General features: G+C 40.5%; 1 protein-coding gene across 12 annotated transcripts in view; it reads left to right on the forward strand.

The window, feature by feature from the left end:
* The window catches only part of LOC309348541 (uncharacterized protein), a 410,924-nt gene that overhangs the window by 188,148 nt on the left and 198,119 nt on the right, over positions 1–24,657 (forward strand). For 2 of the 12 annotated variants that reach the window (XR_014159459.1, XR_014159460.1), the window contains exon 3: positions 13,188–13,500. The exons of 9 other annotated variants lie outside the window; for them this stretch is intronic. The gene's annotated coding sequence lies outside the window, so the exon portion shown is untranslated. Of the gene's footprint in view, positions 1–10,808; positions 10,877–13,187; positions 13,501–24,657 lie in introns of those variants that run through there. One more of the 12 variants, XR_014159461.1, reaches the window with a different exon arrangement.

The following is a 24,657-nucleotide window of genomic DNA, read 5'->3' on the forward strand; positions in this document are numbered from 1 at the left end:
ACAGCAAGTTAGGGAGGTTAAAATTAGGCACCAGGAGCTAGAGAGCTGTGTTACTTCCAGCAATTAGAAGGCTCTAACCACACTCTAACCACAGTTCCTACTGATGAAGAAGCATCAGGAATGACTTACACACAAGCAGACTCCTTACTTATGAGTAGATTAATCAGTAGATTTGGCCTATAGGTGCATATTGTGCCATTGCTCTCCAGCCCTCCAGATGTTTGGGACTACAATTCGCATCATCCCTGACCACTGGTCCTGTTAGCTAGGGATGATGGGAATTGTAGTCTCAAACATCTGGAGGGCCAGCGTTTGCCTATGCCTGCTCTTTGGACTGGACCCAAAACTGTTGGTACCACTTCCGCTCCCTCCTCCCTCCTCCTCCCTCCAGGAGTTCCAGGGTTCCTCATCAGGTACCAACCCAGAGGGCCCCTCAATGGGATCCTCAACATTGCACTCAGCATTGACTGATCCTCCAGCTCCTCAATATGTGGGGTGTCTCCTTCATCCTCTTAGGAGTTCATGCTTGACACTAGGAACATATGATGTTTTGGGCTTTATTGTTGTAAATACCACAGGGAATCTAATTTCCTCATCTTCCAGAAAATTCTAAGGAAATCAAAATCTGGCTGACTTTATGTATTTATATAACATTAAATTAAAATTTTCCTCCTCCCAGTTCAAAAAGCCCCAACTGTTGACAAACCTGAATTTTTGAAGGAAAGATTTTAATGTTTATCCAAAGTGAACAGCAGTTTGGAATTCCTACCCGCCTTTCTTTAGCAATGAAAAGGAACCATGACTTCGTGCAGAAGTTCATGCCCTTTCCTTAAGATTATTTATGGCTTCTTACTCCACTGGGTGATAATCAGCATAGGATATATTTCTCACACTTTGAGTAGGCCACCTCAAAGAGCTATCAAGAAATGTAATAGCACCACACAAGAGCCACACGGTCTAGGTAGACTGTATGTCTTGATTCTAAAATAGTCTTTTCCCATTTTCGACCCTTTCTCTCTTTTTGAGCAATCAGCTTTGATTTCCCCCTCTTCTTCATCCTTGAAACTGCCCAGATCTCATGACCCACATGCATTGAATTGTTCCATTGTTGCTTTTGGACTTTTTACTGTGACAGAATAGCAAAGAAATACTTCAGGGAACTGAGAGTGTTGTTTTAATGTTTGGGAGAGAGAAAATCTCTCTCTGCCAAGGATTTAGAAAATATTGTGCCCGTAAGCATACATCAAAGAGATTTGCATACCTGAAAAACAGCAATTTAAGCAGGAAAAAATGTAATGCTGATCAGAAATGACTAGTTAATAAATTTAGCTAGCAGCTGTGCTTTCTCCCTGGGTTTGTACTCAGGATTTAACACAAGTTTGTTTGAGCCAGAAGTAGTAAGCACTGAGAAAATGAGAAGCATGTCAAAATTAATACAAATTTAATGTCCAAGACAACAGTACGGATAGTGATGATAGTGGAGACATACTTGTTTTGCCAGGCTTTTGGTGTGCCTTGCCATTATGGATGCTTGAGAAATTCAATCTTTGCAAATTCCTGATCCAAACTTGATGTGATCTGAATAGACCTGATTCAAACCGCCTAGATTCATATACAGTTCTGAAGGTAGCTATCCATTGGATTTCATGCTTCTTGAACATCAAGGTGCAGTTCTCAGCTCAAAAACGATATCATAACCACATCTTTAAATGCAGATTTTCATGTGGTTTCAAAACAAAAAAAAGATTTTTTTTTTTCAATTTCATGCTGAAATAGGATGCAATAGACTTGTGTAAAAGTGTCAGGGACTGAAAATCGAACTGACTTGTCTGTCCCTATTTACCATGTGATCTTCTGCAAGTTTACGCAGAAGTTAAGACCCATAGTGTTCAATGGGGCTAGTTCCAGAAAAGTGTGCAGCGAATTGCAAACTTGTTTTGTTTTTTTTTAGTTTTCTTTGCTGTTGATATGAATTGTTGCTCCAGTAATTAATTGTATTTTATTGCAATGGTTTCCTTGTATATTGTTTAGAACTATCGTGAGCCATCTCTAGGGGCCTTGTTGTTGAAAGACAAGCTAGGAAAAAGCAACAATGAACGTAATACTGGACACATTGTATACACATTGTGCATATATCTTCATACATGTGGGGTTGTATCCAGACTAGGCGAGAAATTCAACAAACTACTATGGCAATCATTCTGTCAGTGCAAGCATTTCAGCTTGCCAGTCAGAAAAATCCTCTCTATTCTCCCTGCACACAAGTTCCTAAATACAGAAACAAACCACGCTGTGTTCCAAAAACACCAGCATCCCCATATCCATATTTAAAAACTTACCAACAAATCAAGGGCTAGTGCTATGTTTGTGCAAAGTGCCTTCTGATGGATCCCCCTGCTCCATTGACTGGTCCTGCTTGGCATACCTAACCATGGCAGGCAGCAGCAGTATTCCGAGCAGTGCTAGCTTGCTAGGTCTAGCTACCATTTAAATTTCTCACAATGCCCCAGATCAACATTATGTAGAGATATTAAAGTGGAAGAAACTAGACCCAAATGCCTTGGGATGCTCTAATCTCTGGGCCCAAAGAAATGTTTAAAACGGGGGATAGGACATGTGCTAGTTTTGGGGGTAGGCCCTGGCAGAGTGCTAGAGCCTTGGCAGTTGTCCAAAGATGCCGGGAGCTGATGCAGACTCTGAGCAAATTGCAGGAACTGTTTTCTCCCCCATTTAGACCCAGGCCTACCTCAAACTGAGCTGGACAACCATTCTTGCTTAACATCCTTTTGGATTGCTGAGTTGAATTGCTGAGTTGGAAGGGACTCCAAGGTCCAACTCCCTGCAATGCAGGAATCTCAACTAAAGCATCTATGACAGATGGCCATCCATCTCTGCTAAAAGAAACCTCCAAGGAAGAAGAGTCCACCACTTTGCAAGGGTGTCTGCTCCACTGTTGAAGAGCTCTTCCTGATGTTTAGTCAGAATCTCCTTTCTTGTAACTTAAATCAATTAGTTCAGGTCCTACCATCCTATCATCTTCCATGAGAAAGCCCTTTAGATGTTTGAAGATAGCTATCTATCTCCTCTCAGTCTCCTCTTTACCAGGCTAAACATACCTAGCTCACTCAACCGTTTCTCATGAGGCTTGGTTTCCAGACCCTTGACCATCTTGGTCACCCTCCTTTGCACATGTTCCAGCTTGACAATATTCTTCTTGAGCTGTGGTGCCAAGAATGGGACACAGTACTCCAGGTGTGGTCTGACCAAGGCAGAATAGAGTAGTACTATTATTTCCCTTGATCTGGACACTATACTTTGGTTGATGCAGCTTAGAATAATATTCACTTTTTTTTGCTGCTGCGTCACACTGTTGACACATGTTAAGCTTGTGGTCTACTAGGACCCCTAGTTCCCTTTCACATGTACTACTGGCAAGCCAGGAGTCCCCCCCATCTTATAGTTGTGCAGCTGGTTTTTCCTGCCTAAGAGCCTTACATTTGTCTCTACTGAAATTCATTTGTTAGTTTGGGCCAAATTCTCCAATCTGTTACAGTTATACTGGATATTGATTCTGCGGCATTAGCTATTTGTCCCAGTTTGGTGTCATCTGCAGATTTGATGAGGATCCCCTCAATTCCTTCATCCCAAGGTTGGGATATAAATTTAATAAACAATAAAATAAATACAGACTAGGCATTCTGAACGACCTGTTTTAGTTCCTATCTTCAAAGTTGTATGGCAGCTGAGATCTCTAGGTCCATATTCTGGATTGATTTATTGCTTTATTTTAAAGAAATGAATGTAAGGTACAAGCCAAAGATTACCATTAAGCCTAGAATATAGGTTATATGGGAAGGAAATATCTGCAATTCCAGTGTCGGGCAGAGATATCATGCCTTCCTCCAAACAAACAAACAAACAAACAAACCCTGGCATGTATTGACTGAGGCTGGGCAGCCATGTCAGCAGGGCTGGCTCATGGAGAGTGATCCTCAAGAAGAACCACCACATTTTGTTTGATAGGCAAGTGTTCGCCTCATGACAGGAACTTAAGCAGTGTTTAACCAGCTGTTAGACTGGTAAAACACACACACCAAAATAACACCCAGCACCATCCTTTTCATTTTAATATAAAAGTTAACCAATAGAAATTAGCAAGGAGAAGCAGATCAAGTAAAAATGCAATACTGTGATTATTTGGTGTCTCTTTGTTTGGTAGGATATTTTAGTGTCATTTTAAGAAGTTTTTTTTTTAGTCTTTTTTAAAATAAAAAATGCTCTCTTCTCTTAATTGGAGCAGCCACTTAATCAGCATGACAGACTGTCCACTGATAACCCAATTAACAGGCTTCTACTGTCATTATATTAAAAAATATCACTGTAATAATAAATTGTAATTGTTGTGTGCTTCAGCCTGGAGACCTTTTCAAAAAGATTATTTAAAAAAGGAAGAAAGTGGAGAGTTTGAGTCCTGTGAACTCCTGGGTTATTGCTCTGTCTTGCAACAATGCGAAATTCAAAAACCTAAAAAGTCTTTCTATGATGCTTTGTCTGTATCTTCCTAATTTTGATACATTTAAGAACAGAATACTAGGTATTCCTACTCGGAATTAAGCCTTCACTGGATTCATAGGACTCATTCCCAGGTGAATCACAGGATTGCAGCTGTGAGATTGAGGGCATGTGGGTGCAGTCTTGGCTCCACTCCCACGCTTGGATCACCATTGCCAAGTTCATTGTCTTCCATGCATTGGAAGCTAAACTTCTGCAGAGGAGTGCCCTGTGCTTGTCACATGAGTTAGAACCCTGATGTTCCAGGGATTTCAATACCATGGGGAACCTAAGCAAGTAGAAAAGTTTCCACAAACACAAAAGTTTCCAGTAGTGTACCCTGCCTGGGGACACACCATTTGCCTAGGTTGCTCACAACAAATTGATGAATTCCCTTTTCTTGCAGTAAGAAGAGCCTATGTCGAAGAGGGATCTTTACCCACAAGTAAATGGTTCAGAATACCATGGTGTTGGGGCCAGCTCTGCCATTAGGCAGTGTAAGGTCTTGGGAAGCAATGTTGGGGTGGGGGGGAATAGAGCAGTGGAGGCTGGTCTGTTAGGGCAAATGGGGGCACTGTCCCACTAACTGCAGTCTGCTGTTAGCAAGACCCTCCCCCACCTACCAGCCTAGCAGCTTCCTCCTCCTTCTCAAACCACTGAAGTACTCAGCAGTGAGGAGGATGGGGACAAAACTAGAATTGGTTGGCTGTGCCTGCCATTGGCCTCTCTACTTTCCTTCTGTTGGCCTCTCTACTTTCCACCCAACCTCTCCCAATGGGCATTAGTCACCAAAGCAGCAGAGGCAGCCCCCCATAATTCCTTCTGAGCCCCCCAGGTATTGCCTTTTGTTGGGTATAGCAGTGCGTGTGCCACAGGCCTTTCAAATACTCCTATGATGGCTGCTGTCCTTGGGTACAGTGTAGGATGTTGACAGTGTTGATGTAAGATTCAACTGCTGGCCCAGTGTCTGCTTCTGCACATGGAACGAGTGTGTTTGTGTGTTGGGTGTGTGTGCCATCTTGCCCTTTGTCTTCAGCAGCAAAATGTCTTTTTTTAAGAATCAGTTTGGTAGGGACCACCCCCAGAACAAAGCCATTCACAAAAAGACACCTGATCCTTACTGAAATGGCACACTTGTCTTTCTGAAAAGCCCAGCACCCCCATTATGTAGCCAAACAGAGCACACCACCCTAGAAAATACAGTAGCAGAAGTAGAGAAAAACACACACACAACAAATGTGCTCCTGAATGCAATAAATCATCTTCGGCTCAAAGCAAATGAAACGGTCCCAAGCTATCCCCCCAAATGACAAGTACATCTGTAGTCTGGCAAACAAGGCTGGAGAAGAGCTCTGTATTGTTTTGCCCTTCTGAGGGAAGGCCCAGCTCCCCCAACTCGGGGATGCGGAGGACTGCAAGCCTAGAGATCTCCCTTTGTTGTAGCAGGAGATAGGTCATTAAGCAGACCCTCAGGAATACAGCTACAGTTATTAATTAGGGCTTAAGGGCCCAGTCCTGTGAAGTGTTGAGCATCTCGGTGGGATGCCAAGAGGAGCTGAAGTCACAAGAGGCTGGTTACCTGCCTTTAGAATCAGGGCCTTCAGTCTTAATAAGAAGTATTTCAATGGCGCTTGCTGGGCAGGAAGCAGCTGGTGCAACAGAGAAAAGCACACTCTATGTGTGTGTGTGTGTGTGTGTGTGTGTGTGAGAGAGAGAGAGAGAGAGAGAGAGAGAGAGAGAGAGAGAATGTGTATGTTGGGGTGGGGGGATTTTAAATGGCTCCACTAATGATATTCTATTTAACTGATGTAAAAAAGAATCCCCTAATGAAACAGACCACAGAAAGGATGGCTGGATTAATTCTTACAGTGCCCCCCAAAAAGACTAGTTACCTAGCTATTAACTAGTGAGTTGGGTACTGTGAGACTTGGACACTATAACCTCAGTCCAAATGCATGAAGTCAAGCAGCCCATTGTTTTGTTAATTTCTACTTCTCAAAGTTAATTTCTTTACTTTTTTTAGTATTAGTCATGTATTACGAGAATTAACATAAAGGTGATAATGCATGATCTTTATATGCTGTCCTATTAAAATGAAGCTATTTTTAATACTTTTAAGAGGCCTATCAGAAAACACAATTTATATCCTCAAAGTATATTTTGTCAGATTCAAGTATAATTTTTGCATTCATATTCTTTTATGAATTTTAATGGAGACACTTAAATTGTAATTATTCCTCTCAGCTCAAATGCAGGTAACAAATGGAATTCAATCAGTGTTTGCGCATAATGACCATCATTAAGAGAGAAATAATAATGACATTCTCTCTGCATTAAACTTGCAGACTCTTTACACAATGATCTGAATACCATTATTGATCTCCATGGAGATATGCAATTGTCACCTATTCTGCATAATATCTGAATGTTAAATACATTTGTTTGGAACAAATATTTTAATGAATACAGTCAGTTCCACTTAATTAACTATCTGATAACTGAATATTTTTACTTAATAATTCAACACGGAACATCAAAATTGTCCTTTTAGAAATCAAATGCACTTGAGATTAGACAGATATTCATTTAAATTTTCATAAAAATGTATATAGAGTTTAGAATCTCCCATGGAATCCTTTAAAGTGCATGTGTGTAAGAGCACCAGTTAAGTATTTCAATAACATTTTCTTTATCCTTTGTTTATTACCATCTCTTAGAAGTTTGCAAGTGAAATTCATGTTGCTATCAAAGTAACTATTTCATTTACATTGCCCACTGGCATGTGATTGTAGTGTTGTTCAAGTGGGCTTGGTTACCGGCATTCTCCTTTTCAAAATGGGGTCTTGCAGCAACTTTACAAAGTGCATAGTTATACGGGCTTTGCCAACAGACATTTTGGAACATGAAGCAAGGAGACATAGATCACCCTGACTCGGTTTTTTTATTATGTCATTAATTACTATAAACCTTCTGACTTCAAAGAGACCTTAGTTTTGAAAGGGTTTTCAAAATCCTAAGTACCGCAGAATCTTCGGCAGTCATAAAAAAGAGTGCACTTTTATGTATTGATAGGAAAATATTAATATCCATTTACTTTGAAAGTCCCCACCCCACATTTCCCTTTACTTTGTTAAGCTTGTTTCCCATGTGTTTGGATAGAAAAGGCGACAGACAAAATCTTACCACATCACACCAAGTATTTAATAGGTTTTGTATTGTAGGACAAAACAGAGCTCCCTTTCAGAGACTATATTTCCTCCAAGCCAAGTTCAGCTTTAGAATTTGTTTTCTGTTCCAGAGAAGAAAAAAGGAACAGCCACTTGCCTTTCTCCTACTCCTTCCATACTCACATATTTTATTTCATTGACCATTTGTAGCAACAAATGTGACAATCAGGTTTTTGTTAAGACAATTTTGGAACAGATAACCAATGCATTATTGTAAGAAGGCCAACCTTCATGTGGAGGCTCAGCCTTGTATATGAAAGCTCTTATTTTTTACATGTCCCACAAGCTTCTTATGAACCAGGGCAAACATCAAGGACCACATGGTTGGATATCTAAGATAGAGTACATTGAAAGAGCTCCCTGTAATTGTTTTACCCCATCACTATTACAGCCTGCTTGCTTGCTCACCCACCAGTCACTCTAGCCAACAATGATGGTGAGAATGAGGAGAAGTAGATGCTACTGCCTGCTTGCTCACTGGCTTTTTTCCCTGGCAGCCAGTATAGTGGAAATAATGATGAGGAAGATGTGCAGCAGCTTCTGGTGGTTATGGCAGTGAGGAGTTAGACTTACTGAGGGAGTGGGTCCCATAGTCAGTGTCATCACCTAGGACCTTCCAAAACCTGCAACCTACACTTCTCTGAACCTTTCCAATCACACTCCAAACATAAAGAGGAGGTGTGAGTTAAAAAGGGGTGTGGTCATTGCTTACAGAATGGTTAATAGGGATCATAGGACCTTGGAGGAAAAGATGGGATATAAATACAAACAAGCAAACAAACTGTCCAAAGTGACCATAAATGAGCTATTAGTTTTGTTTCTGCCATGGGTGGACCATTTTAATGGACTGCCAAAATTCTGCAACAGCAGTGTGGTGTTGGCTGGTTACAGAATTTGGTTGCCTTTACTTGCTCTCCTTTGTGTTGTGTGGGAGTTGGCGTTTCCTGCAACAGGGGCTGGACATTGTGATGAAGACTTCAGCCTTGCAATTGTGTTTCCTTGCTGCATCAAAGATCCTACTTCTGAGCAGCTGACTGTACTATGTGACCTTCAAAGACACTCTCAACCTTGTGATACAAGAAAAAGAATTGAATGCCCATAGCCTTAAAAATGCTACATTGGAATGTTACAGAAGAACTCAGTGTGGTGGTGAATTAAATGACTCTAAAAATATTAATACTTTCCAGACTACAATGATGTGTTTATCATAGACTACTTAATCAGGCTCATTTTATGCCACATCCAGGCTGGGTGGCACTGGCAGTATTTGTATATCTATACGCTCGATCACTTCCTTTTATATTATACAGTGTACATGACATTTCCTGGACGAATGCAGAGTGTGTTTACTATACTACCACTCGATCATTATCTTGGGTTAACGGCCACTGTGCACCCTCCTCCTTCCTCATTATTATGGTGGCCGGATCCCAGCAATTGATCACTCTCCTAGCTCTGTCCAACAGCTCTTTGGGTGGGAGTTCTGTATCTGTTTGTTATGTTTGCTTTGTGAAAGCAATAAAGTATACAGAAAATGGACAATCATTTTCTCTATTGTTTGTCAGGGGAGGGGGAAGATCCTTAAAACAAAACAAAACAAAAAACAAAACAAAACATATTTTTGCCAAACTAGAATGGGGTAGGCAAGGGGAAATCAAAGTGTATACATACTGTAGACAGAAAATTCTGACAATGTTAAGGAATGAAAATTTAATATGTCTACCTACACACACACACACACACACACACACACACACGTACATGCATGTATATATACCACCCCAACATTATTATTTACAGTAATAGTCATCCACCCTTCATCATAAGATCCCAGGGTGGGTTACTTCTAAAAAATCAATAATACAGCAAAACAAATGAAACAACCCCATTCCCAAATACCATATAATACATTTATGTAATACAGACAATACAAAACCAAAGGGCATTTGGGGGGGGCACTATCACTAATAGTTCAACAGTCTGTTTTTAAAAAAATAATCTGCATGAGAATGAAGTCAGTAAAGGAGCAAGGCTCAGATTTATTACCAACAGGGGCCTTGATCTTCTAGCCCCAAACATGTGCTTGACAATAACAGAGTTGTCAGGTACAGATTACCAAACGGTTGTGCCAGTCTCTCCCCTCCGCATGGCATTGCCGAGGCCCCAAATACCCTCCCTATTAGACATGCCTCGTAAAGCAGCACATTCCATTTCTGAGGTGCTGCTCAGCATCCCTAACCTCCTCTAGGAAGCCCATGGGGTGAGTGGTAGTGCCACTACTGATGATAGTGTTCAAAGAAGAAATGTATTTACTAAATTGAATTTTGAATGGGATAGCAAAAAGATTGCCATAGGCAGTGGGGAGGACTGATATAATCCTACCAGCTTAGTTCATGTTGTTGCATACGGGTGAAACAACCGTATCATTTACAGTGGGGGGAAGGGGGAAGGAAAGGGTAAAAGGAATCACAAGATAGAAGATTTATTAGTACTTGCATTTAATGTTATTGTAGCCTAGTGTAACTGTGTGTTAGAGCAGGTCCAATCACTTTCATTTATCATAAAACAAAAATGGAAAAGAAAGCAAGTCAAGAAACTTGTATTTTTGCTGGCTCTTCTATAGGGGATTCTATACTTGATACTTGACTTGGGCTATTTTTCATTTTGTATTTTATAATGCCAAGATTGTATGGAGTGCCATCTTTATTGCAACTATTTTCAGTGGCTCGCAGCAATCCCAGTCTCAGTGATATTACAGTGTATAAAGCCAGAGTAAAACAAAAGACAAAAATGTAGAGTGTGATTTTGCCAACATCATCACATCATCTTAAGGTAGCAGAAGATTACTAAGAATTGAAAATCCTTGAATATTTCCTCATTTGTTATGACAATTCTATCAAACAATAACGAACAGGTTGCGTGCCCTTTCGAAATAGATCTTTGTTTTTTGTTTTGTATCTTTCTGACATTTTCTCAATTATTCCAGCTTTAAGAAATTAGTGCTCAATAATCATGATGTGGACTGTGTAGGGTCACTTCGAGGAGAGCGACACAAAGAGAGAGAGAATTAGCTGTCCATCCACAGCAGAGTTCTGGAGTTCTGAATAAAGGACTAGTCAGAGGCATCATTTGAAAGTTTTTCTTGGATGGAACTTTGCAAAGCCAAAGAAAGGTCTACTACATTTAAAACAAGAATGAAAAAGAAGAGACACCAAATGTAAGCAGTTTCTGTACATTTTAAGGGCTAATAGAGGAATAGAAAAATAATACAGTCATTCAGATTGCAACACCAGCTGTGCAATGAAGGAAAGAAAAACCAGTAGCTAAACTGAGTCCATTTGTGGTTAATAAAAATATAAACATACAGAAAAGCAGTTTAAGGGCAAATGAGCTCAGTGGTATAGCCCATGCCTTGTGTGCAGAAGGTCCCAGGTTCAATCCGTACCATCTCACAGATCAGGTGAGAAGAAAGGCCTCTCTCTGCCTGGGGCCCTGGAGAGCTGCTGCCTGTCAAAGTAGTCAATATTTATTTACTAAAACCATTTCTCTACTGCCCTTCACTGGTAATACCATGGCTGTTCAAAACAATAGAAAAACATTTTTCATACAGAACATGTTAAAATACAAAATTCACAGTAAAACTAGCCAGTTCTGCCAAAAGCATAGCATGACTAAAGCAATGATAAGAACGATAAAATATCAATGATAAATGATAATCTCACCACATTGTTGTTGTTGCTGCTGCTGCTGCTGTTGTTGTTGCTGTTGTTGTTTCAATACTGCCCTTCATCCATGGATCACAGGGCAGTTTACAATATAAAAACACAAAGATACATAACATAATAACCAACACAAAAAATATCCCCCCTGCAGTTTGATGGACCATATATTTTTAAATTAGCCAAAGGCCTGCAATAAGAGGAATGTGCTTGCCTAAAGATATATGAAAAAGGTGGCAGGTGAGCCTCTCTGGGGAGAGCATCCCACAAGCATGGAGCCACTACAGAAAAGGCCCATTTTCGTGTTGCTGTCCTCTGGACTTCTCCCGGAGGAGGCACAAGAAGGGCCTCAGGTGATGATTGCAGGGTCTGGGTTCTGCAGGAGAGGGGATCCTGCAAATGTCATCCTATCAGATGGTTCATTCTGCATGATGTTGGAATTGGGCCTTTGTGTGATGGCACTCCCTCCCTTTGGAACACCCTCCCATTATGTATCAGAAAGGCATCTTCTCTATTGTTTGTGTGACACCTGCTAAAGACATTCCTCTTTCAATAAACCTTCTAAATGGAGTTCTGTGGCTCAAGTGGAGTCTCCATTGGATTTAAGTAGCTTAGTTACTAAGAGGGGGTGAGGCTTCTTTTGTCGAATATGTGTAAATAAGTAAAAAGGAGTAAATAGTTTATGTGTATGAGCTGTTGACACACAGAGGTAATTGTTTTTATACATGCAGTTGTTTTAATTGCTGTTATATATGTAACTGTTTTTATGTAAGTTTTTTTTTAAAAAAATCACTTCATGATGCTTCATGGGAAATAATTCATATAGGAAATAAACAGATAAATAATATGTTGATCAACTTGCAGCTGTTTGGTAGAGAAGCTCATTGGTTTGCTGGTGGTCTTGCTGTAGAAACCATATCCTCACCAATCCCACAGTCAAGTCAAGTACTTTATTATGGTCATAGACCAGCATAAGCAAAACATCTAAATAAATAGCATAACAGTATGAATCTAAGTGAATAATTATTAAATAAATAGGAGCAAGAACCAAACGTAGATTTAAACATATACATATGAATACTTAATTAAGTATAGATAATGGGTGAGTAAAAACTTATGAGAAAAATTAAAAGATCGGTTAACACAGCTATATGGGGAGGGCTTCAGAAGTGTGGCTCTAACAATATGGGCCTTCAGTTTAGGATTGAATTGTAGCATAGGCCATTCTTCGTCGAATATCTATCATGGCAGCCCAAAATCTGGTGACTGAATATGTGACTTCTGGGCTCTCGTCCTGTAGTAATAGGGAGATGTTGTGTTGTTCTGAACGCTCAGGAAACTTATATTAGATGGTTTGGATAAACCTAGTTTGAATGCCTATATAATACTGGCAATGAAGAAGGGCATGCTCCGTTGTTTCCTGCTGCCCAGAGCCACATGTCCATTTCCTCTCCTCTTAAGGTACCTTCCTATAACAGCCTTCCTGAATTGCTGAAGGGGGGGGGGCGGCCTGACAACGGGCCAAAGGGAAAGCCCTTCATTGTTTTGGTATTTTGAGATTAGCTATGTATGGCATTTGGGAAGTCAAGTATCTTCTAGTTCTGCTAATTAAAATTTTTGGGGACCTGGCTAGGTCTACCTGTCGTTCTGTATCTACCACACACTGTTTAATGTTGTTTCAATCCCATAGTTATCCCGCATGGCAATTTGGATCTGGGAGCATCTATCCTGCACTGCTGTCCTGGAGCCAATTTTGTGGTGTTAAGAAAATCCCCCAAATCCTCATGGCAAAACGCAATTACAGATAAATTGTTTTGTGCCTAGAGCCGGCCACAGAGAAGATAAAATTAAAATGGCCTCTTTCATGTGTACTGACCTCGGCTCTTCACTCTAAACTCTGCACTGACTTGGCACTGAACATTCGGGCAATGTTCAGGCTGCATCAATTTTTTTGCCTACAAACCTTTGGGAGATAAAGCAAAAGGGTTGGGTGTGGGTTGGAGGCTGGTAACAGCTGCACATAGACACAAACAACTTGCTCACCTTATTTCCATGGTGTCAGCATCTCTCCCCGATCTGAAGCTTCAAAATGATATTTAAAAAACCAAAACAAATAAAAACACTGAGGGAAATTCGAGACAGGTTGAAATCTCAAGTTGCTCGAACCCAGATAGCAGGGTTTTCCTCCTCTCTATCCCTGTTCCCTTCCTAATTCATTAAACATCTGGGGGTGGGCGGGCACCAGGTTGGCAAAATCTTTTCTTGAAGAACCAACCATCCTTTCAAAGCTACATAATAATCAAAAAGTGGTGCACTTCATCACACCCAATTTGGGAAATGTTAATTGCAAGAGCCTAAAGGAGAACTGATCTGATCTTTTGCTCATCAAAAAAAAAAGGGGGGGGGACAAGAAGGAGAGAAAACACATCCTCAACACAAATGTCAATTTGTATAGCTTTCAGTCAAATTACTATTTAAACAAATTGGTGTAAAGAGAGGGGTGCAGCATCTCTTGTGTCTAACAGGTCAACTTGTACATGTGAAAGGATCAAAGAATTAATCCCAAGTTGTTCACACACAGCAACAAGTTCTGCATACACTGCTACTCTCATAACCCTCACCCTCCCACCCCACTGTTGAGGAGAATATTACAGCACACCCCCTTATATGCTTCCTGCTATTTAGTGGGCATAACAGGCTGAAAGTCTCTGGGCCCCCTGTGTTTGTAGATAGACAGATTAGGGTAAGTGTGGGTCACCTCAGAGAGAGGAATCTGTCTGAAGGGCATTTGTAGATTACAAACTCACCAGCATGACTCCATGGCCATATATCTGAGATGCATATTTTTGGCACAAACACATTGCCAATAAAATGATACTCTAAAGACAACTCTTTGAATACAAGATAGGCAAGTGTGACCCAATGTTAATTATAGCCATCAATTACGCTTGTGTAGTACAATAGAGATCATGTCATTGACATTACTGTAGGATATAGCCAACAATTATATGCATTTTTAAGACTGGGCACACTCTAGATTTATCTTGTGTTTGGAAAGCTCTGCAATTCCTACCCATTGCTGAGTACTAGAGTCTCACTGTCTTTCACAATGAACCAGCTTCTCACCATACATTGCCCATCTTGCCCATGAATACCGACCAGAGTTGGATTCATTGATTACTGTACCCAGTAGAACCCTGCTGAAACCAACTTAGAACAGCCACTTAATGCATCCTCCAAAAGGAGGAAAAGGTGGGCAAAGATTCACATAATGTTTGCATAATATAGACAACAAATTAGAAATAATTACTATCATTTAAATGGAAATGCAATGCATCTCCTCATAACAGGAACCAGATGACCTGTGTGCCCTGCTGTTCAGGTGTTGGTGGGTAATGTCAAGGCTCCTCCTCCTCTTCCTTCATATAGTCCTTGATCTTTAAATTAGACTTGGACAGGCCAGCAATTCAAACAGAGGGCTAGTCATTCAAGTGGAGGGTTGTTCTCTGTCAAGCAGGTTACCTGCCTCCCTCCAACACAACTGAAAGTTGGCTGTGAATGGCCCTTTGTCACACAAATGCATGCTTTTTTTTGCTTTTGCTTTTTTCTTGAAAACATCCAAAGCACCTTATAAAAGCTTAAAACAATACAATCAAAAACATGAAATTTAAAAGCTGCATGAAATACTAAAACAGCAGCAAGAAAACATACCTATTTAAAAGCACCAGCATAGTCCATTAAAGAATGTAGAAGCATGAGGTCACAAAAAAGTAAAAAGCTTGCTGAAATAATAAAAAGGATGGATAGGCCCCAATCCATGAATCTATACATGTGCATGGCAGAGCTTCCATGTTCACTTTAATGGAAGGTGATTTTCACTGTTCCCATCCCTGTGTGCTCATTGTTTATTCTACTATTAAGGTGAATGAAGAAACCACTGCAAGACAGGTGTGTGCCTTTCTGCTCCTCAAGAAACAACTTGATCAGAGTGATGGTATAATTCCTAAAATCAAATATGATTCTTTATTTCATTCCATTCAAAAAAGGTCTCTGGCCACCTTCTCACAAAATATAAAATTGATGGTGTTTCCCCCATAATTATTAGATTCATTTTTCTATTAAAATGTTTTAAGGAAGCCAGTGCTTTGCCTAATGAATGCAGCTTGATTCACTATGAAAATGCCACTTTATCAATTATTGTAGACTTAGTCTGGATGACTTATTGAAGCTTTAATTCAATATGTGGCACCAGCATGCTGATAGACACCAGTTTTAAAAAATGGTAGTGTTTCTAGAAAAACAAAGGCATTCACACATTGAGTGTGGGCTCAAACAGTTACAGGAATGGGGTCTAACTTTCAGCACAGCAAATGTGGGCAGAGATATGAAACTACAATATGACATGCTAAAAACCTAAAAGAGACAATGCACATACTTTTGTAACCTAAGAAAACCTATATTAAAAATTATTTTAAAAATAAAAAACAAAGCCATACACACCTCTCATTCAGCTTAACTGCCATGCACATCCCATCCTCTTTGAACTTGTCAGCAAACTCACAGACCATGCTGAAGCCTAGAGGACATTCCCAGCCATTATGGCCTCTGATTGGCTATTCCATATTCCATTTATGGATTCTCCTCTATGTGTGTTTTATGACCCTTTATATATCACTTAATTACAATAATCTCTTTGTAGTATATAGTAAGCTTAACAAGTACAGTAGAAAAAGAATCAGTTAAAAATGAACTATAAAATCAAAAAATGACTTTAAATGCCTGCTGAATTATTATTTTTTTAAAAAACCTCTTTGGTAAGTGCCAAAGTTTTAATAGAGAGGACTCTCTATTATCTGATAGCAGCTGGGAGAGAGTTCCATAGAATTGGACCCCCAATTGTGAATGCACAGCTCCTGGTGGGTATGAATGTCCAAAATGTGATTAATATCAACATTCAGTTCCAGGTGTATTTTGTAAAAGTTACATGATCCCTCACATTTTGGACACATTTTTGTGAAAGTGGCCAATCCTGCTTATGTGATGGTCAAATCTACTGGCAGTCACCAAATTTCCATCGAAATTCACTGTAGTATATCATGCAACCATGGACTTAGAAGCAAGGCCTGGTGAAATCAATGAAAGCTTGATAAAGATGTGAAAGGGATTTGCAACAGACTTTACAGCTTTTCCATTCATGAAGCATCCCAAGGCCCTTTGATTGACACAGATGATGTTCGGTTATTTCAATTAGCAAAGGGACAGTATTTCAGATCTAAACGATCACCTCAGATTATTTAATGGAAAAGTAGCATATCCATTTTACATAATCACTTCTTTAAAAAAAAGAAAACCTTCAGAAATGTATAGCCAATCTTTTACAGATCATGTACTAGCCACAATTTCTCCCAAGGGGCCCAATTTTGTGTTGCTTTTCACACTTTCTGGCTTAATATATAACGGTTTCATTAATTTTACAGTTTATGATTTCTATTCAGTCTTTTAATGTGGATGCTCCTGAGAGCTTCAGATATTCTAGTCAGACATACTTTGACATGGGGTTGTGAAATATGGATGAGTTTTTTTCATGTAACTATTAAATGCCCAATTATCTTGTAATAAATTTATTTATTAAAGTCCATTTCAGTGATGTCTGTATTTCTTCACCTCCCCATAAAAGACTGGCGATAATCGGACTGATTTCCAGCTATGATTTATGTAATCTCAGGCAATTCCACAGACTATGTGGAATACATTCAGCCCTGCAGATATTTAAATCATACCAATAACTGGAAAATGCAGAGAGGAATAGGGGATAGAGGCTGGTTAGCTGAAAGAACATTCTTCCTCTCATCAAGTATATCATCTATGCCAGGTGCATACATATTTTTGCAAGCAATGAACGTGAAATAGTTTGCATGCATCTGTCTTGGGTGACAGTGGAGGAGTTCACTTTTGAGGATTAAGTTAAACTGCTGTGGCTATAGAGACTGATATGGGAGAGTCCTGTTTTGTTGCAGCTGGGGCAGACGAAGGCATCTGTTGGTGTTGCTGCAGATGTACCATGGCGTTTCTTCTCTCTGTGTTCCTCCTAGAGGTCATTCCTCTTTGGTTATTGCTATGGATGCATGACCTGACTGCCTTTCTCCAGGCAGTAAGCATCACATTTTTCCATACCTTCTTGGAGAGGTGAGGCATTGCTGTAGCTGCCTTGCCAATATGCTTGTCCAGCTTAGTGTCAATGGAGAGGTTGTTGGTTATGGTGGAACCCAGGCAGACAAAATTGCCTACCCCCTCAAGCATGTGGTCACCAGTGTTGATGCCTGGAGCGCTGGGATGTCAGGCTGATTGTAAGGCCAAGCGCTGGGATGTCATCAGGCTGATGGTAAGGCCAAACTCCCTGCAGGCTTGTGCAAAATGGTTGATGAGTAGAGCTTCTCCAGAGTGTGCTGTCAAGGCTGTGTCATCTGCAAACAACACCTATCAGCTAAGGACCTGACACCTGTTTGTCTTGGCACCATTGCTCCTTGAATGAAAGTACACACTGTCTTCAGTTGAGCTGAAGGTATGTGAGAGCACCGGGAAGAGGAATAAGCCAAAGAGAGTTGAGACAAGAACACATCCCTGTTTCATACCACTCTTTATATGGAAAGCATTTCTGCTGGGATTCTGTCCTGTCCTTTTTCTCATGAGTGAGTATAGCTGCAAGGCAGCAGTGGTTTAGGATCAGCATTTTCATTCTCCTAGACAGGCTACCTTCCCAGTTTGATGAGCCCCATTTGCTGCTGATTTCACAGCACATGCAGAAACTGCCTTCTTGACTGTTGGACCTGCTATTGGTCTCACCTGCTCAGTCCACCGGAGCCTGTCTTTGCATGCAAGGGATAGACAAGTCCCGAACTCACCAACCCATAGACTACCCTCACCTGGTTTAGCTGACCAGTCAAAGCCACTACCCAGGGTCTGGCCACTATCACATGCTGACAGCTTCTAGGAGCCACTGATGAGAGCTATCAATGGTAGATGAACTGCCAGAAGAAGCATGGTGTGCTGCTAGCACAGCCTTTGAATCACAAACACATTATTCTCTACCAAGGCAAAACACCTACTGTCTCTGGTGTCCCACACCAGAGGTACTGCTGTTATGGGAGAGGGGAGACAACATCTATCAACCACTTTTTCCACATCATCTATCATTCTGTCCCCTGGTTTTCTTTTCTCCTCTTCTAAACAATCAAACCACACTTTCCTTACCACTGCTCTAACTTCCTGGTTAGAGTAGCGACATAACATCACTAGCATGCCTAGAGTGGGTGTGGTGACTCCATGAAGCATCAAGATCCCCAAAGAAGGTCTGAAGAGGTATCCATGTGCTATTCCTGACATCTCCAATTAAAGGGGCTCATGTATCAGGTTTAGGAAAATGCTCTTGAGGCCCTAGAGAGCTGCTCCTAGATCTGGAGTAGCCAGTGTAATGCCCTCAAAATATTGTTGGACTATAACTTCCATTATCCTTGACCGTTGACTGTGCTGGCTGGGGCTGATGGAAGCTGTAGTCCAGCATCTGGAGGACATCACACTGGTTACCCATAGGGTAAATGGGTCAATAATCTGACTTGGCATACCCTTCACATCTCCAACCTGGGTAAATGAATTGATCTATTGGGTGAGGGTGGATACATTGCAGAAAGAGACTGGACGAAATGAGGTCTTTCTAGTACTATGATTTCTGTGAATATGTAGCACCTAAATAGTTTTTCTCTTACTATTATGAAATTATATAATTTATTTTTATATACCTCCTAGGGAATTAGAAAAGCCTTGTACCAGGCCAACACAGTCTTTTATATCTGACACTCATACTGTACCAGGTAGAATGAAATCAATGGGATGTGTAAATTCCTTAAATAATAGCAAAAAGAGCAAATTGAATTTCAAAGAGAAAAAAATGGTGAACCTGAAACGCAGTGGTAAAAAGGTCATCAGCAGAATTAGCAAAAAAAGTCTGGCAAAGTTACAGTTAGGCAGTCAGTAATACTCTATTGATCAGACATTTTCAATCAATGGTGCTGTGCCTAGATTATTGATGCAAAGGTATTAAGCAAAATTTTATTTCAGCTAACTTGTTGGCTCAGATGTCAACTGAAAGTCATTTCCCCAGTCAATCAAACATAAAATAAATCTGAGCAGAGTTAGCTCTTTTTTTTTTTACAGCTTTGCCTGTCTTACTTTCCAATTACACAATGAACTCTGAAACTTCAACATTTAAAGTGATATTACTAGGAATTGAGAAAGATGTGATTTCCTGTAGAGAACTAAAAATATGGGGTAAAAATATGGATGCAGGAATGGAAAAGGAATGATGTTTTCCTGTGGTTTGACAGGGAGATTGTAAAATATGAAAACAAAGTTAATCTGGAGTTTAAGAGGAAACGGCTGTAGGGAAATTCTCCTGGCTTGACTGTAATTTTTCTACACTAAAAACTCATCACATAAACTGCTCTAAGTGAGAGTCAGAACTGAAATGTTTTGGATTTCTTTGGCTTTTGTTACCTTAATATGAAAGTCATGGAATCCTGTATGTGGCAGATTCACATAGCACCTATTGTGTGCTTGCTTACACTGGAGAAAACCCCACTGAACTCAGTTACTTGCAGGAACATTTACATTGGATCAGGCTGCAGATCCACTATTTGTGTAGTTCATACTAGAAGCCATATTTCATAATTTACATGAAGGTTTTAAAGTTAGGTTCACACTTTCTGGCACATTTAATTGCCCTTTACTAGATGGTGACAGCAGAATGAGTTGTGGTCTCAGGTATAATGTAGTCTGATTTTTGAAGGTGCTGCATAAGGCATAGCCCTAAACTTGAATCTATCTATGAGCAAAAGCAACACATCTGATAGAGTTAACAAGAGCCCACCTGAATAAAAGTGTTTCATCAAGTATTGCCATATTATAATTGTGGAAATCAGTTTCTTCTTGCTTATGTTCAGTTTGCAAGAAGTGGATTGAACCCAAACAGATTCCTGCAAATGACATTTACAGGGGCTTGCTGTAACTTCTAACCAGCTGATTGGGTATGGACTGAAAAATGTTCTTTACTCCAGTGCTAGATGCTAACCAGCATCACTACTTTTTCAGTTATCTAAGGATGCTGGAAAATATTTTCTCAGTCAAGCATCAAGATCCAGATACCTACTTTGGGTATTTTTTTTAAATGGAAATACAATTTGACAAATATACCTTGGACTCAAGCTAGTCAGAAATGAATTGAGGGCCATGGGTTTGATGTGCTAATCCCGTCCACCTCCAATTTCACAAAGTGAGTTAGAAACTCACACCTGTGGAGCACAGTTTGGAAGCTTGCTGTGGCAAGAAGCAGTGGCGTAGCATGGGGGGTGCAGGGGGGGCCGGCCGCAGCGGGCACAACATCTGGGGGTTAGGGTTAGGGGGCACAAATCCACGGGTTAGGGGGCGCAAATCCACAGGTTAGGGGGCGCAAATTACTTGCTGTGCCCCAGGTGCTGACAACCCACGCTACGCCACTGACAAGAAGCATGTCAAAATCAGCAATAAAGAGTGCAGTTCTTTTCCAGTTGCACCAAACGTTTATGCACCAGTTATTCTTGCAACATTTGCTGTTCTGTGTGTTCCAAAGTCTGCAAGAATTTGTCTAAAAGCAGGGACTAAGAATTGGGGAGGGAGAATCTGGTTTGTATCTGTTTGTGATTAACCCTCATGTTTGTGCTATTCATTCCTGAATTTGGAACCCCCTATGGAAACCTGATCAGTACTGTGTAATTACAGCCTGCTCAAATCAAACCAGTCAAATAATGTCAAAAGCAATTATTTTCTTTTCAGAGGGGCACAACGTATTTTGGAATACACAGGAGAAAATGCAGATTTCAGCCTGTGAACAGTTCACACAATCAGGCCTGTCTGGTGGCATTCTATAATTGCTGGTGAGTTCGGAGCTGTTTGTGGACCCATCAGGACTAGTTTTTAGACATTGCTAGATTCTAGTTCTCGTGTCTATGAAATCATAGAATGCTGCTTTCAAAGTAATTTTTTAAAAAGGAATCAGCTTCATGACATATGTAAAAAGATTGAACAGAAATAATTAATATTATCCAAATTGCTGCTATGAGTAGTAGTAGTAATTTTAACGACCATATCATCAAGATCTTGTAATAGACAAGGCAACTTGCAAAACAATAAAAAAAGCCCATCCAATAAAATGAAACCTACTATAAATGAGACCTGCTAAGTTACTTGGCTAGAGAGTGTCATTTGTTGCCTACCCTCAGACAACAGATAGTTTTAGCCTAGCCTTGCCCAGTAGGAGAGAAATCCCTTTCGAAAACCAGACCACATTTCAAGCCTGACGTAACATTCCTTTAAATTCCCATTGGCTCTTCCCCTAAAGCTTCTTGGCTTGTATCAGCACTTGTTTATCATATGCTGCTCTTCTGCAAGGGATTTTTTTTCAGGGTTTACAAGTCCTCATTCAGTGCATCTCATCCCTGTAATCTTTGAACCTCCTGAATTTGGACTTGCGCCTATGTCTTTCTGTCTACCTGGTATGGCAGATGTGGCTTGTGCTATCCACATGACTCTTGCTGAGACACTGATGTCAGATCCCATGCCACATAGAATTTATTACGGAAGCAAAAAGTGGGAAAGATTTCTTTAAAAAGAGCCCCCAACTCTTCTGCTTTTCCCCATTGAAGGCACTTTTTTACTCCAAGATTAAGAAATCTTTTTCAGCATAAGTCCACCTTCGCTTCTGGACAATTTTCTGTTGGCCACATGATAAGCATGGGCAAGGCCAGAGGGAAATGTAGACAGAGTTAGTTTCTACACATACTCCCACAGCCCTCTCTATCCCCCATCCAAGCAAATGAGAGTTGTTGTCAGAGTTCAAGGACACATTCCCACCAGTCAAAGAAATGGAAAGAGTCTCAAGAGAGGACTAGAGGGCTGCATCCCCCCCAACCCCCGTTTTACCCCAACAAATCTGCCCCTTCTTATTACCCATAAATGGAAGATGATTATACTTCTTGAAGCATCAATGGTTTTATTTGGGGTAGGGAATGACAATTTAGTAATCAGAGTGATGGTACAAAGTGACTTGTAAAGTGTGCTGTGCATGGGCCATACTACATGGTGGCTGCTGAAATGTCAAAGTGGGAAAAGTAGAAATGGGTTGCTGTTAAATGACTAAAATTTTTATTTCTGGACACTTATGACATCCATTCTAGTATGATATATGAGCACCAGCCATAAAAGTTTCACAATAAAACAAAACACAGCTTATCCAGATCTCACTAGATGTCACTGAATTCAGAAATTTCATAGCCCCCACTGCTACATTCCTTTATCCTCCCCAATTCTGGTAAGTTCTGTATTGTAAACTTGAAATATACTCAGAGTCACAAAGTGATTTCATGCTCTTTATTCAGCTCATAGTGGTGAGGAGGAATGAATGAAAGTCCCCTCAAAGTATCTGCTTTATATACATTATTTACACAATGGGCTGCACATGATTGGCTAATTCTGGAATTCTACTGTAAGCCAATCAGGTTGTGGATTCACTTATATCTGGAGCATGATTGGGTGGTTCCTGCCAACCAATCATACTGTTGCATTGTTCTAGGACCAATCAGACTGCTGCAGTTTGGATCCTATTCAACTCAGTACATAACAAAACTGTTCTGTTATCTCTTCAGTAATAGTGATTATGCATAAAACATTGTCTTATGAAAGCCTGCAAAGTTAAGCCTAGCTAAACAGGAAACATTGTCTCAAGTTCCAAGAATAGCCCCATATAACATTTGCCCATCTTGACAAATGAGTGCCTGGAATGAGAGGTGCTCCCCAAGGATGCTGGTACACCAGGATCTCAAAGATAGAATGCTGGTGGCACCAAAGTTCAGTCTGTGGCCATTGAATGTGGATGGGCATTCAACCATGCAGGTGAAAGCCACTTGGCAGTCATCAATATGCATCTGTGCATAAGTCCTAAGATTTCTGAGGTCTGTAGGCAACATCAAGTGTAGTGCGACCAAGCAACTGGGCTTCTTCCTCCTCCTCTCTCTGCTGCAGCTTCTTGCAAACCCCCAAACATCAGTGACAGCATGGTGGGGTTGTGGTGCTTACCTGACCTCCATCTGGCTGAGTTGCTGCAGCATACTGGGACAGAAAGTGTGTGTGGTGGTGGTGAAGTTGACACATAGCAAACCTGTCATCAGGAACCCTGCAGAACATATTTTGGTGGCATGGGGGGCGGGAGAAAAGAAAGCAGAAGTTCCATTGCACAAGCCTATTTCCATTGCACATTCCATTCCTTGTGCTACTAATTCTGTGAGTTTGCATTCATACAACAACTATGCTTCATGCGTCCATAACGATTGCATTTGTTGCATAAGGGTGTAGGTAACATATTTTATAGAAACAGAACAATTTGAGCTATAAGTAAGGCAGAACAAATCTGCTGCTTCTGGTGGCCTTTGAATTAATTTTCATATGTTAGTCACTTAACAGAACAAAATTAATATTTATGACACACACTCTCTCTCTTTGCAAAATGAAGAAAAGAAAAGAAAAGTGACAGTTTGATTGCTTCCAGTCTTGGGATTCAGGGCAAATTTTTTGAGGTTTGCATGGGAGATTCTTGAGAGAGAGCGCAGTGTGTATGTGTGTGTTGGAAAACTTGACTTTCTCCACTCTTAGAGGGTTCAAGCTACATACAACAGGGCATGTGTGTGTCCAGAGCACTATGACCTACCTTGTTTGCTTCCCCAGCAAATGTTCTGACACCATCTCTCAGTTCTACATCCATGGAAATGTGTGATCCCCAAGCCAAAACTGTGAAAGCACATGGAAAAGAGAGGAAGTCACTCATGCGCCTGGTGGCTTGTGCTTTTCTGCAACATTCCAGGGGATTTTCCAAAGTCTTGTGTCGTAATGTGTTCACATATTACATTCAATGTGTACAATCTGTGTACATGTATACACCAGTAGTTGAGCTGTGTAGTTGATCTGCTATTCACATTTAATGTTCAACAAGCATACAGTCTGTGTAACTTTTGTATACAGTCGTTTGAGCTGTAGAAATCAACAAGTTACACTGTTTCACATGAATGCTTGTACATGTG

The sequence above is a fragment of the Podarcis erhardii genome (assembly GCF_964252035.2).
Source record: "Podarcis erhardii genome assembly, chromosome: 1".
Lineage (NCBI taxonomy): Eukaryota > Metazoa > Chordata > Lepidosauria > Squamata > Lacertidae > Podarcis > Podarcis erhardii.